The following is a 9,588-nucleotide window of genomic DNA, read 5'->3' on the forward strand; positions in this document are numbered from 1 at the left end:
GTATTTCAGGATTTTTGTCATGGCTGCATCCTTCATCCTAACCTGCACCTTTTACTTCAGAACTAGGACTTGGGGAGAGATGGGGGCAAGGTAGCTCCTGGAAGAGTTCCCCCAGCACTGCCGCCCAGGGCTTAGGGCCCTGGTTCCTTCTAGTCCCTGGGGATATTGATATTTAATATACTTTTATGTAAATACACAGAGAATTAGAATAAATAAAATCTCAAGGGTTAGGGAGAAAGGTAGGGAATTTGTAAGAAACCAGAGTTAGAGAGGTCTCCTCAGCCAACCTCACTGCTTCTTTGACCGCTCTGGCTTCCAGCTTCTCCTTGTTTTTTCTCCTCTTCTGTAACTTCTTTCTTCTCTTCTGGATCTTTCTCTTTTTCATCCTCTGTTTTGACTTTCTTGGTTTTTTTCTTTATTTGAAATTGGAAAAATTATTACTGCCACCCTCTCTCTCCGCTCCTCTGAGTTTGAGAATTCTCCCGCATAGGTAATTCATTTGTCAGAGGAGCAGATGCATATGTGCTTGTCAGATTCTTCTTCACCCTCATCAACACTCTCCTCTGGGATGGTGTCTTCGGTAATTACTTTGGGCCCCAGTTGCATGAGGTAGCATTCTCAGGTTCTCAAAGAGCTTCTGTTCGATTTTCTTGAGGTACTCATTCATGTTCTGGTCAGTCATATTAAAAGGACTGTTGTGAAGCTTGAAGTCTGGTCCAAATTCGAAGTAAGCATGATATGGCAGCTCAATCTGAATCTCCGTCCATTACCACCGCTGTTACATATGTCCAGCACGGGGCAATGTTCTGAATGGTGTAACCACCTCCTCCTTGCATTAACCCGGGCAGGTTGAAGCTATTGACAAATTCAATACACTTGGCATGCCATTTCAAGGTCAGATTGAAGCAACCTAACCCATCCCCAGACAGGGAGTTTGATCGTTGCTTTAAGACCACTGGACTAGACTGGAACATCTCCATTACTCTGGACATGACTGCTTTGAGAATGGCCTCGTAGGACTCATCATCATGCTATTTTGGAGTGGGTGGTTTGCTGGCCCTGATATTCTGTAAGTCGCTAATTCCTGGGAAGAACTCTTCATACTTATGAAAGAGCACAGTCCTGCACAGTCTGTGGTATAGAAGGCCTATTCCAGGGCTGGGAAGGTGGCTCAGTGGTAGAGCGCTAGCCTTGAGCTGAAGAGCTGAGGGACAGCGCCCAGGCTCAGAGTTCAGGCCCCACGACCAGACCCAATAAATAAATAAATAAATACAAGGTCTCTTCCATGCCATCACCATGGTGAATATCAATGTCAAATACAGCACCCTCTGGTAATACTTCAGCAGTTCCAATGTGGCCAAGACGATATCATTGACATAACAAGCCAGATAACTCAGACTTATTTGTGTGGTGCAGACCCCCAGCCCAATTGACAGTTAGATCTGTCTGTTGTTTATTAAGTTTCACGGCTCTTGCCAGAGCCACTAGTAGATAATGGACAGAACTTGAACAGGCCATCAAAATACTGGACAGTCTTCACCTACATGGAAGTTCTGCATCTGCTTGCTGTACTCAGACAAGTTGTCTGGCTGAATGGAGCATAATAATTTAATGTAGTCATCACTGTGATACTTGATACTTGGTCATTTCAGCATTAGCTTTGTGAGGACATTAGATTTCCATTTTTCAGGAAGGGCTTGTAGTTGAGCAGCAAGTTGTGAGTCATGCGGATTCAGTGAGGCTTCATCGGATGGCCTTGTCCATAATAATAATGTTCAATGTCCCCATCGTAGTAGTAACAGATGTTCCTCTTAGTGCTATGAGTATGCGCCATTTTGCTTGCCTTTCTGTCCTGTCAGTTGTTAGTCTGTCTACCTCCATACACTATTAAACTTATTTATTTACTGTTTTCTGCCATCATTTCTGTTGCTTTTAGCTAAAGAAAGTATTTACATTAATTCTTGAAAGGGAGGACAATTAAGACAATGTTTGGTCTTAATTGTCTGGATTAAAAATTACAATATACAAATTACTTTTTTTATAAAGATGATATATTTCTCATTAGGATTTTGAAATTGTTATAACATATGAGTTTTAAAAACAGATTTACCTGAAAGACTCTTATATTCAAAGTCAATCCTTCTGCTGTTGAAATAGAATAAACATTCAAGTTATTTACTAAATAGGTTACACATTTATATTTTGTTTGCACAGCATTTTTAGTACGCCTAAAATCTCATGAATTCCCAACTTTCTATACACATTGTTTTCACCTTTGTTGCTTTTGTTAACTATAGAATAAATTGGATTTTCATAATTGAGATAGCTCAGTATGAAGACAGTTCTCCCAAGAATCCTTACCTCACTGGGAAACAGAAAACCCAGGAAGAAATTTTATTTTCTTGTACAGTAGCTACCAAAATAGTAGCTACCCTTCTTATACAATAAGGAAGACTTAATATTTGTTCATTAGCTAGAAACTAATTCTGAAAACTTGGTCAGATCAGAGATCAGTTAGCGTATAATGTTTGTGCAAATAAAGAGAGTGAGATTGTCTGAAATACTTTCCATAGCATAAGGAGATAGTAATAAAATCTAAAACAAATCAACATATTTCTCTTTCACAAAAGATTACAAAGTATCTCTCAAGTCTCAATTTTGATAGAAACTATAATAAAACACAAATTTTCTTCAGTTTACAGTGGCTTCTAGTGGATTTTTTTCTACTTAACAATGGAATAACTAAACTCATAAAAAAATTGGGTCAGTTTTACTGCAATATTTGATTAATTGTGTAAGTTATTCAGTGCTGCTTAAAAAAATAGACTATGTTAGGTGATTTTACTCATCTGTAGGTTAATGTTTGAAGTTTTTTAAGGTGGTCAAGGTTAAGCTATAAAGCTATAAAGGTATTATACATTTTTTAAAAAATTATCCTAATTTTAACTTATGATAAGTCTATTGGTATATAGCCTTGTGGTAGCTATTTTAACTGAGGAGAAAAGGAATTCCATAATTGTTTTTAAGAGGCTTATTTCTGTACTCTGTGACCAATTTCCTAACCTCTAAATTTTCAAGAAGATACTGCTTTATTTATCTTTCTGATGTCTTTTTATTTTTTTCCATTTTAATACATTCTCCAATATTTACCAAGAATACTATTACTTACATAAAAAGCACAATGTTTAGAGTTCATGGTGATCACAGCACTTTCTAGATTAGCTCAATGCTGAATCCAAATATAGTAAAAATCAACTAAACCTGAGCATTGATTTGACATCAGCCTTGGCTTTTGATATTTCTTCCTGTGATCTTCCTCTTCTAAAAATTTCTCCTCTTTAATCACCATGAGAGAACATGAGTTAGAAAGATCCTGTCAGATTTAAGGAACTTTGGCTCTTAGCGAGCCTATTGGCAAAATTGTCTGCTAATGATTATGTCTATATGTGAATATATCACATTTTTCCTCACTTGAGAAGTAATGTAATTCCCACCGAAAGAAATGAATAATTTTAATAGATTCTTTTATTTCAAAGCTCAAATATACAAGGATAAATAGAGGATACTATTAATAAAATAGCACATTAGTCGAAATAACAGAAAAATATTCTTTTACATTGAAAAACTCATTTAGTATTTAGTCTATTGTGATTTAATACTTTCCACTTGCATTATTTAATGAGTGACATTTTAGCAATATAAGTACTAATATCTGAAAGTTTCATAGTAATTCAAAGCTCTTTCTAAACAATAAATAATTTACTTACCACTATGTGCATGGGGTTTTTCAATTCCCACTAGATCAACAAAGAAACCAAAACATCTTTGAAGAGCAGAATGATGTTTAGAATTTAAACATACTCAACTCAATGTATCAGAAGTAAAACAAACAGTAAACATATTTCAATATATGGATTGTTTTTAAAAATCAGGGGAGGGAAATAATTCTTTCACATTCATTTGTTAACATCTCAGTGGAATTATCTGACCCTATACAAACTTGTATAATATACCTATAATCATGGCTTATCATTTTCCTTTAAATGACACAGTATCCATGTTATTTCAAATAAATATTCTTCATCAAAAAGTTTATATTATTTGTAAGTTTATATAACATATTGTGTTGTATATTGAAATTTGAATGCAGTTGTCTCTCACTTACCCACTTGAATAATGAGAGGAGCAATGTAAATATTTTAAGAAAACAATATATTTATACTTAAAATTTAAAGCTAATAAAGCATTTGATAAATATCAAATTGATCCTTGATTTTTCATAAAGCTTACATTAAATGAAAGTGACCTCGATTTATTTATGACAATTTTAGTGGACTGAAATGAACTAACAGCCATATGTGATTCTTTCTAAATATAATATTAATAACAGGCAAATTATTAAAAGAATTATGGGTAAAAGTTATCAAGCTGCTAGCCCTATTATCATCCATCTAGTTGTCTTGCCCAAAATAATGAATTAAATGATAGGTCTCTTCTCCAAGATTTGCTCCTTAGTCTCTTTGCTATTTTGACTGGTTGTGTATGCATGTATGTGACATTCTGTCCCTGAAGGAGCAGTCATGGTGCCACATTTCTAGCAATTCTAGAGTTATGCAAAGGATTAGGGCCTTAGATATATTTTAAACCTTTTCATATTATTTATTTATTTATTTAACTTGGTGCTACTTAGCAAAAGAAATGCTATGGTATCCATATTCTGCTTGAGAATTTCTATGGTTTTATTCCAAGGTTGATTTGAGAGTATACAACAAAAGATTAAATATTAATTCCAACCAATTAGAATAGACAAAAGATTTTCCATTGTACTGGCTTTAGCAAGGAATATCAAAAGAGCATCATAATTATACAGGCAACTAGGAATTACACATAAGGAAATACTGAAAAAAATTATATATGTCTCAGAATATGTAAAAAACTGAAAGTTCACTGAAAGAAAACTATACAAATCAAAGCAACAGGAAATGATATATTTTCCTAAAAGAAAGAACAATCCAGTCTCCTCATTGACTTTACAATCATGTAATCCATAGCCATTACAATTGTGATGCACAGTGTAATCTTTCCTCCCCAAGGAGTTGATTTGTCAATTGGATCAGGCTCTCTGAATTGGTTGCTATAACTCTTTGTGATGGTGTTGCCAAGTCTTAGCTCATATGCTTAGCATGTACAAGGACTTGGGTTTGATTTCACCAAAAGTGGAGCTGTGGCTCAAGCCGAAGAGTGCTATCCTTGAGCAAAAACAAAACAAAGCTCAGGGACAGTGCCAAGACCTGAGTTCAGCCCTCAGGATTAACACAAATAATAATAGCAAACAACCAAAAAAAATCACTTTACAAATAATGATCTAAGAACCACATAATTTTAAATTTAATATTTGAATTATACATTAAATGTTGCTGAATGAGTCAAGTATTTAACATATAAGGACAATTTCACTTCTGGCTTTCTGGTGGTTAATTGGTCACAAAATCTCATGGATTTATCTGCCTGGGCTAATTTAGAATCACAATCATCAAATCTCAGCCTGAGTTGCTAGGATTATGGGCATGAATAACCAGCTCCTGGCATGAACTTTAAATGTTGTAAATCCAAACATTTCTCAACATTTTATAGCTATCTTAGTCAAACTACCCAACCCTGGACAGCTTAAAATATTAGTAACTTTATGTGAAATTTCATCTCTATAGACTTCTGGATACATATAAAATTTATTTCTATTCATCTCTTTCTTTTGAAAGCAGACTGAATTTGTAGCACACTTCATCATGTTCTTAGATCTACATTTTGAACAACTCATATTTATAAGTTGAAGATTAGGATTAAATAAGGATGTGGGTGTTAATGTGTATGGAGCATGTCTACATCTGTATCTCTTGTTTAACTAGAATTACTGTCAGCCATTTTATGAATAATCATTAATTCAAACCTTTAGTACACTGGATTGCCACCATTCTTTCCACTTCAATTTTGAAAGGATAAAGATATACTATGTAGAATGAATGTATCTCTCTGCTACCAATACATTGTCTACTGTTTTAAGAAGATATTTCATATACTTGACTAGTAAAAAAAATCATGATTCCTTTACACTTTTTCACCTGAATGATGTTTTTATTTTCTGATTCTATGACTTGGAAGGTTCGTGTTGCAAAAGTCAAAATAAATGACTAATTGCCCTTGACACGTTGAACCTCATTTGAAACTGATGTAACAATCCCATTTCCAATATATCTTGATGACAAAACCCGAATTGTTAGCCATGCATTAAACAGTTATAACTCCATAAGCTGGAGAAAATAAATTTTGAAAACAGAGAATTGTTAATGTGGTACTATTGACATAGAAGGTTGAGCAACAACTTAGAAGAGTGGGAACTTGCAAATTGAGAAGTTTGTAAACACTCATGGGCAGTTTATTCACAACAGGAAGTAACTTTTAATCAGCAGTTTTAAGACAAGCTGGACTTGCATGTGTGAAATTAGTAATGTCTAATATATCCCATAGTAGTAACAAGGCATGTGAAAAGCTTCTTAGGAGACTAAAGTGGAACAAAAGAGCAAAATAAAAGCTTGTGTCAAAAGTTTAACAGACAAATTTTGTTTATGAATATTATCTTCCTAAGTAATACTGGGACACTCTCAATGTTTTCAAAAATATTATGTCCTTTTAAGTTTGTATCCAAAACTTAGGAAGTTTTGAATTTAGATGAGTTTCATCATTTCTTTCCTAATAGATTTTCACTTTAATTTGGAGGTGCTCAAGTCTTATGATAAATTATTGTCAAATTTAAAAAGTTAAATTTCAAGAAAGAAGATGAGTGGATTCAGTAAACATAGACTGAACATTTATTTTGGATTAAAATATATGCTATTCACTAGGAATAAATTATTTTTTCCACCAAGAGCTTTCTATTCAGTAGCACAGTGGGTAAGTCAGCAATGTCTATGACACTGAATGCTAAAATGTGGTTGTACTGAGAGTGTTAGGGAAACCATGTCCACTTTCTCCCATACAGATTGAATCACCATGGAGTACATCACCTTGGATTGCTTTTTTTGTTGCTGCTATTTTTTTCATTTGGATGTTGAATTTTGAACTGTGATCTACTGAGAGACTAAATTTTAATTTCCACAACTCAAGTACATATCATACATGTAGCTAACAATTTTAATAGTATTTCTTCTTGATGTATAGTTTACAAAGACAAAGCCTGGTAAATCCAAAAGGAAGTCAGAAGTGGTATCCCGAGTCACAGGTTTAGCAATTATAAACATCAGGATTAGAAAACAGAATACAAAATCAAATTGCCATCTGCAAAGATTTAAAAACACAATCATTTTATGCTTAATATTTATTAAGACAAGTACATAAATCACTGTATTTGAATTCACAATCTGAGGAAAGAATATGAAACATTGGTGTAAAGTTGCTTTAAAAAAGTTAATTTATTAAGCTTGTATTATTCTGAATTTCCCATCAGGAGGAACATTCAAGAATGTCACACTGCTTGAGTGGCATCCTGTAGCACCAGGTGATTGATCATCTGAGGTTGAGGCACCAGGTGGCAGTTATTTGAAACATTACTATGACTCCTCTTGACATATGATTTCTGACCCTAAAACTCCTCTAATACACTCTTCTTCAGAGATGCTTAGGGTGAGATCTTTCCACATCATCTGGAAACTTGTCAGAACTTGTTAAAGATGCAAATTAACCAATTCCATCCCAGGTAAATTAGAAGTTTATTATTCTAACCCTGAAACTTATGTTTTAGCAAGCTCTTGAGAAGACTCTATGTCTAACTTTGAGAAGCATAGCTACCAAAGGGCAACAGGTCCAGAAATTGACTGTACTGTTTGGTGACATCTTTGCTTTTCATAATGAATCATCTACTCCTTTCCTGATTTGTTTTAAATTTGTCTTGTATATATTTTCCCTAATCTATTAGTTATATAGCCATCTTACCATAGCAAAATTTTTTATACATATTCACAAATATACAAACATATTATACACTACATATATGTAACATACTTTAATTATATATTAGGTATATTATAATGTTTATGATTTTAATTTTTAGTAGACTATCATTATTTAAAAATTGCCCTTTTATAACAACATTCTCAGCTGCATAAGGTCACATCTGTATAAGAACAATAAAAGACTTCTCCAAAAATCATTGTTTTTAACTCATGTCCTCAGTAAACATAGGTGCATATATGACCATAATTATGGGGACAGTTTTTTTATTTGTTAGTTTTTATTGTTTGTGTAATTATGTATTTATTCATTTATTCTGAGAAGTCCTGCAGCTTGAACTCAGGCCCTGGGTGCTGACACTGAGTGTTTTTGCTCAAAGTTATCTATCTCCACTTGAGCCATACCTCCCCTTCTAGGTTATGTGTGGGTGGGGGAAGAGCGGTGTTTAAGTGGAGATAAATCTCATGGTTGTTTCTACCTGTACTTTATTTGAACCAATATCCTCAGTTCTCAGCCTTCTACTAGCTACGATTACAGGTATGAGTCATGGGTGCCTGGCTGGGAGAGAGTGTTTATAAGGGTATACTTGAAGTTTTCAGTACAAGAAAAGAAAAAAAAAAGAAAACATGCTTTACATATATGAACTGTGGTGTATATGTACACACATATATCTGTGTATATGCACATATGTATCCATACATACTCATGCCTAGAGGAAAAACTAGCCAAAATTTTAAATGCCAATAATTTCTCAAATTTCTATGTATACTTCATTTAGGAATCGGTATCACAGAAAAGTTTAATCACAATAAGGAAGAAGAGAATGCTTAGCTCAGCATGGCGGTTCACACCTGTAATCCTAGCTACTCATTAAGATAAGACCAGGATTGTGGTTTGAGGCTAACATGGGAAAATATGCATGCAACTTCCTCTCAACCAATAAATAACTAAGTTCAGTGGGGTTTACCTCTCATTCCAGCTATGGAAGGCCCAGGCATTAAAAAACAAAAACAAAACAACAACAAGATTAAAAAAATAAAATATAAACACATGTTACCATAACTACTAAACAAAGCAAGAAGGGCTGGTGCTGTGGCCCAGCCGTTTGACTGCCTGCTTGCAAAGCAAACATAATGAATGAAGTTCAAAACCCAGTATAACCCAAAGAATAAGAAATAAAAGAAAAAGGAGTAAGAAGAAGAGAAGGAGAAGGAGGAGGCTAATGGCTTATCTATTGCATATGTCAGGAGTCTACACACAGTATTAAAAATGTTCTGTATCTTAATAAGGATTGTGGTGATCCTGGGTACATATATTTATATGAACTCATTGAACTAACTCAAAACATACAAATATTAGTCTTTGTAAATTGAACAATGTTATTTGAAAACAAAGATAATAAAGTCCTATTCCAATCTTACCTAAAATCACTGGATCCCCATTGGGGATCACAGTAATTTAGAGCCAAAGAACAGTGTCATAAACAAAAGCTCTCTTCCTGTTAGTTTTAGAGCCTTGTCACTGAGGTATGCTTCCCAGACACATAGTAAAATGAACAGGCATTCCTCCAGGCTAAATTATTAT

General features: G+C 34.1%; 1 pseudogene; it reads right to left on the minus strand.

The window, feature by feature from the left end:
- Positions 1 to 220: 220 nt before the first annotated feature.
- Positions 221 to 1,834, minus strand: LOC105987043 (annotated as a pseudogene).
- Positions 1,835 to 9,588: the final 7,754 nt, after the last annotated feature.

Source organism: Dipodomys ordii, unplaced genomic scaffold (genome assembly GCF_000151885.1).
Source record: "Dipodomys ordii isolate 6190 unplaced genomic scaffold, Dord_2.0 Scaffold39, whole genome shotgun sequence".
Lineage (NCBI taxonomy): Eukaryota > Metazoa > Chordata > Mammalia > Rodentia > Heteromyidae > Dipodomys > Dipodomys ordii.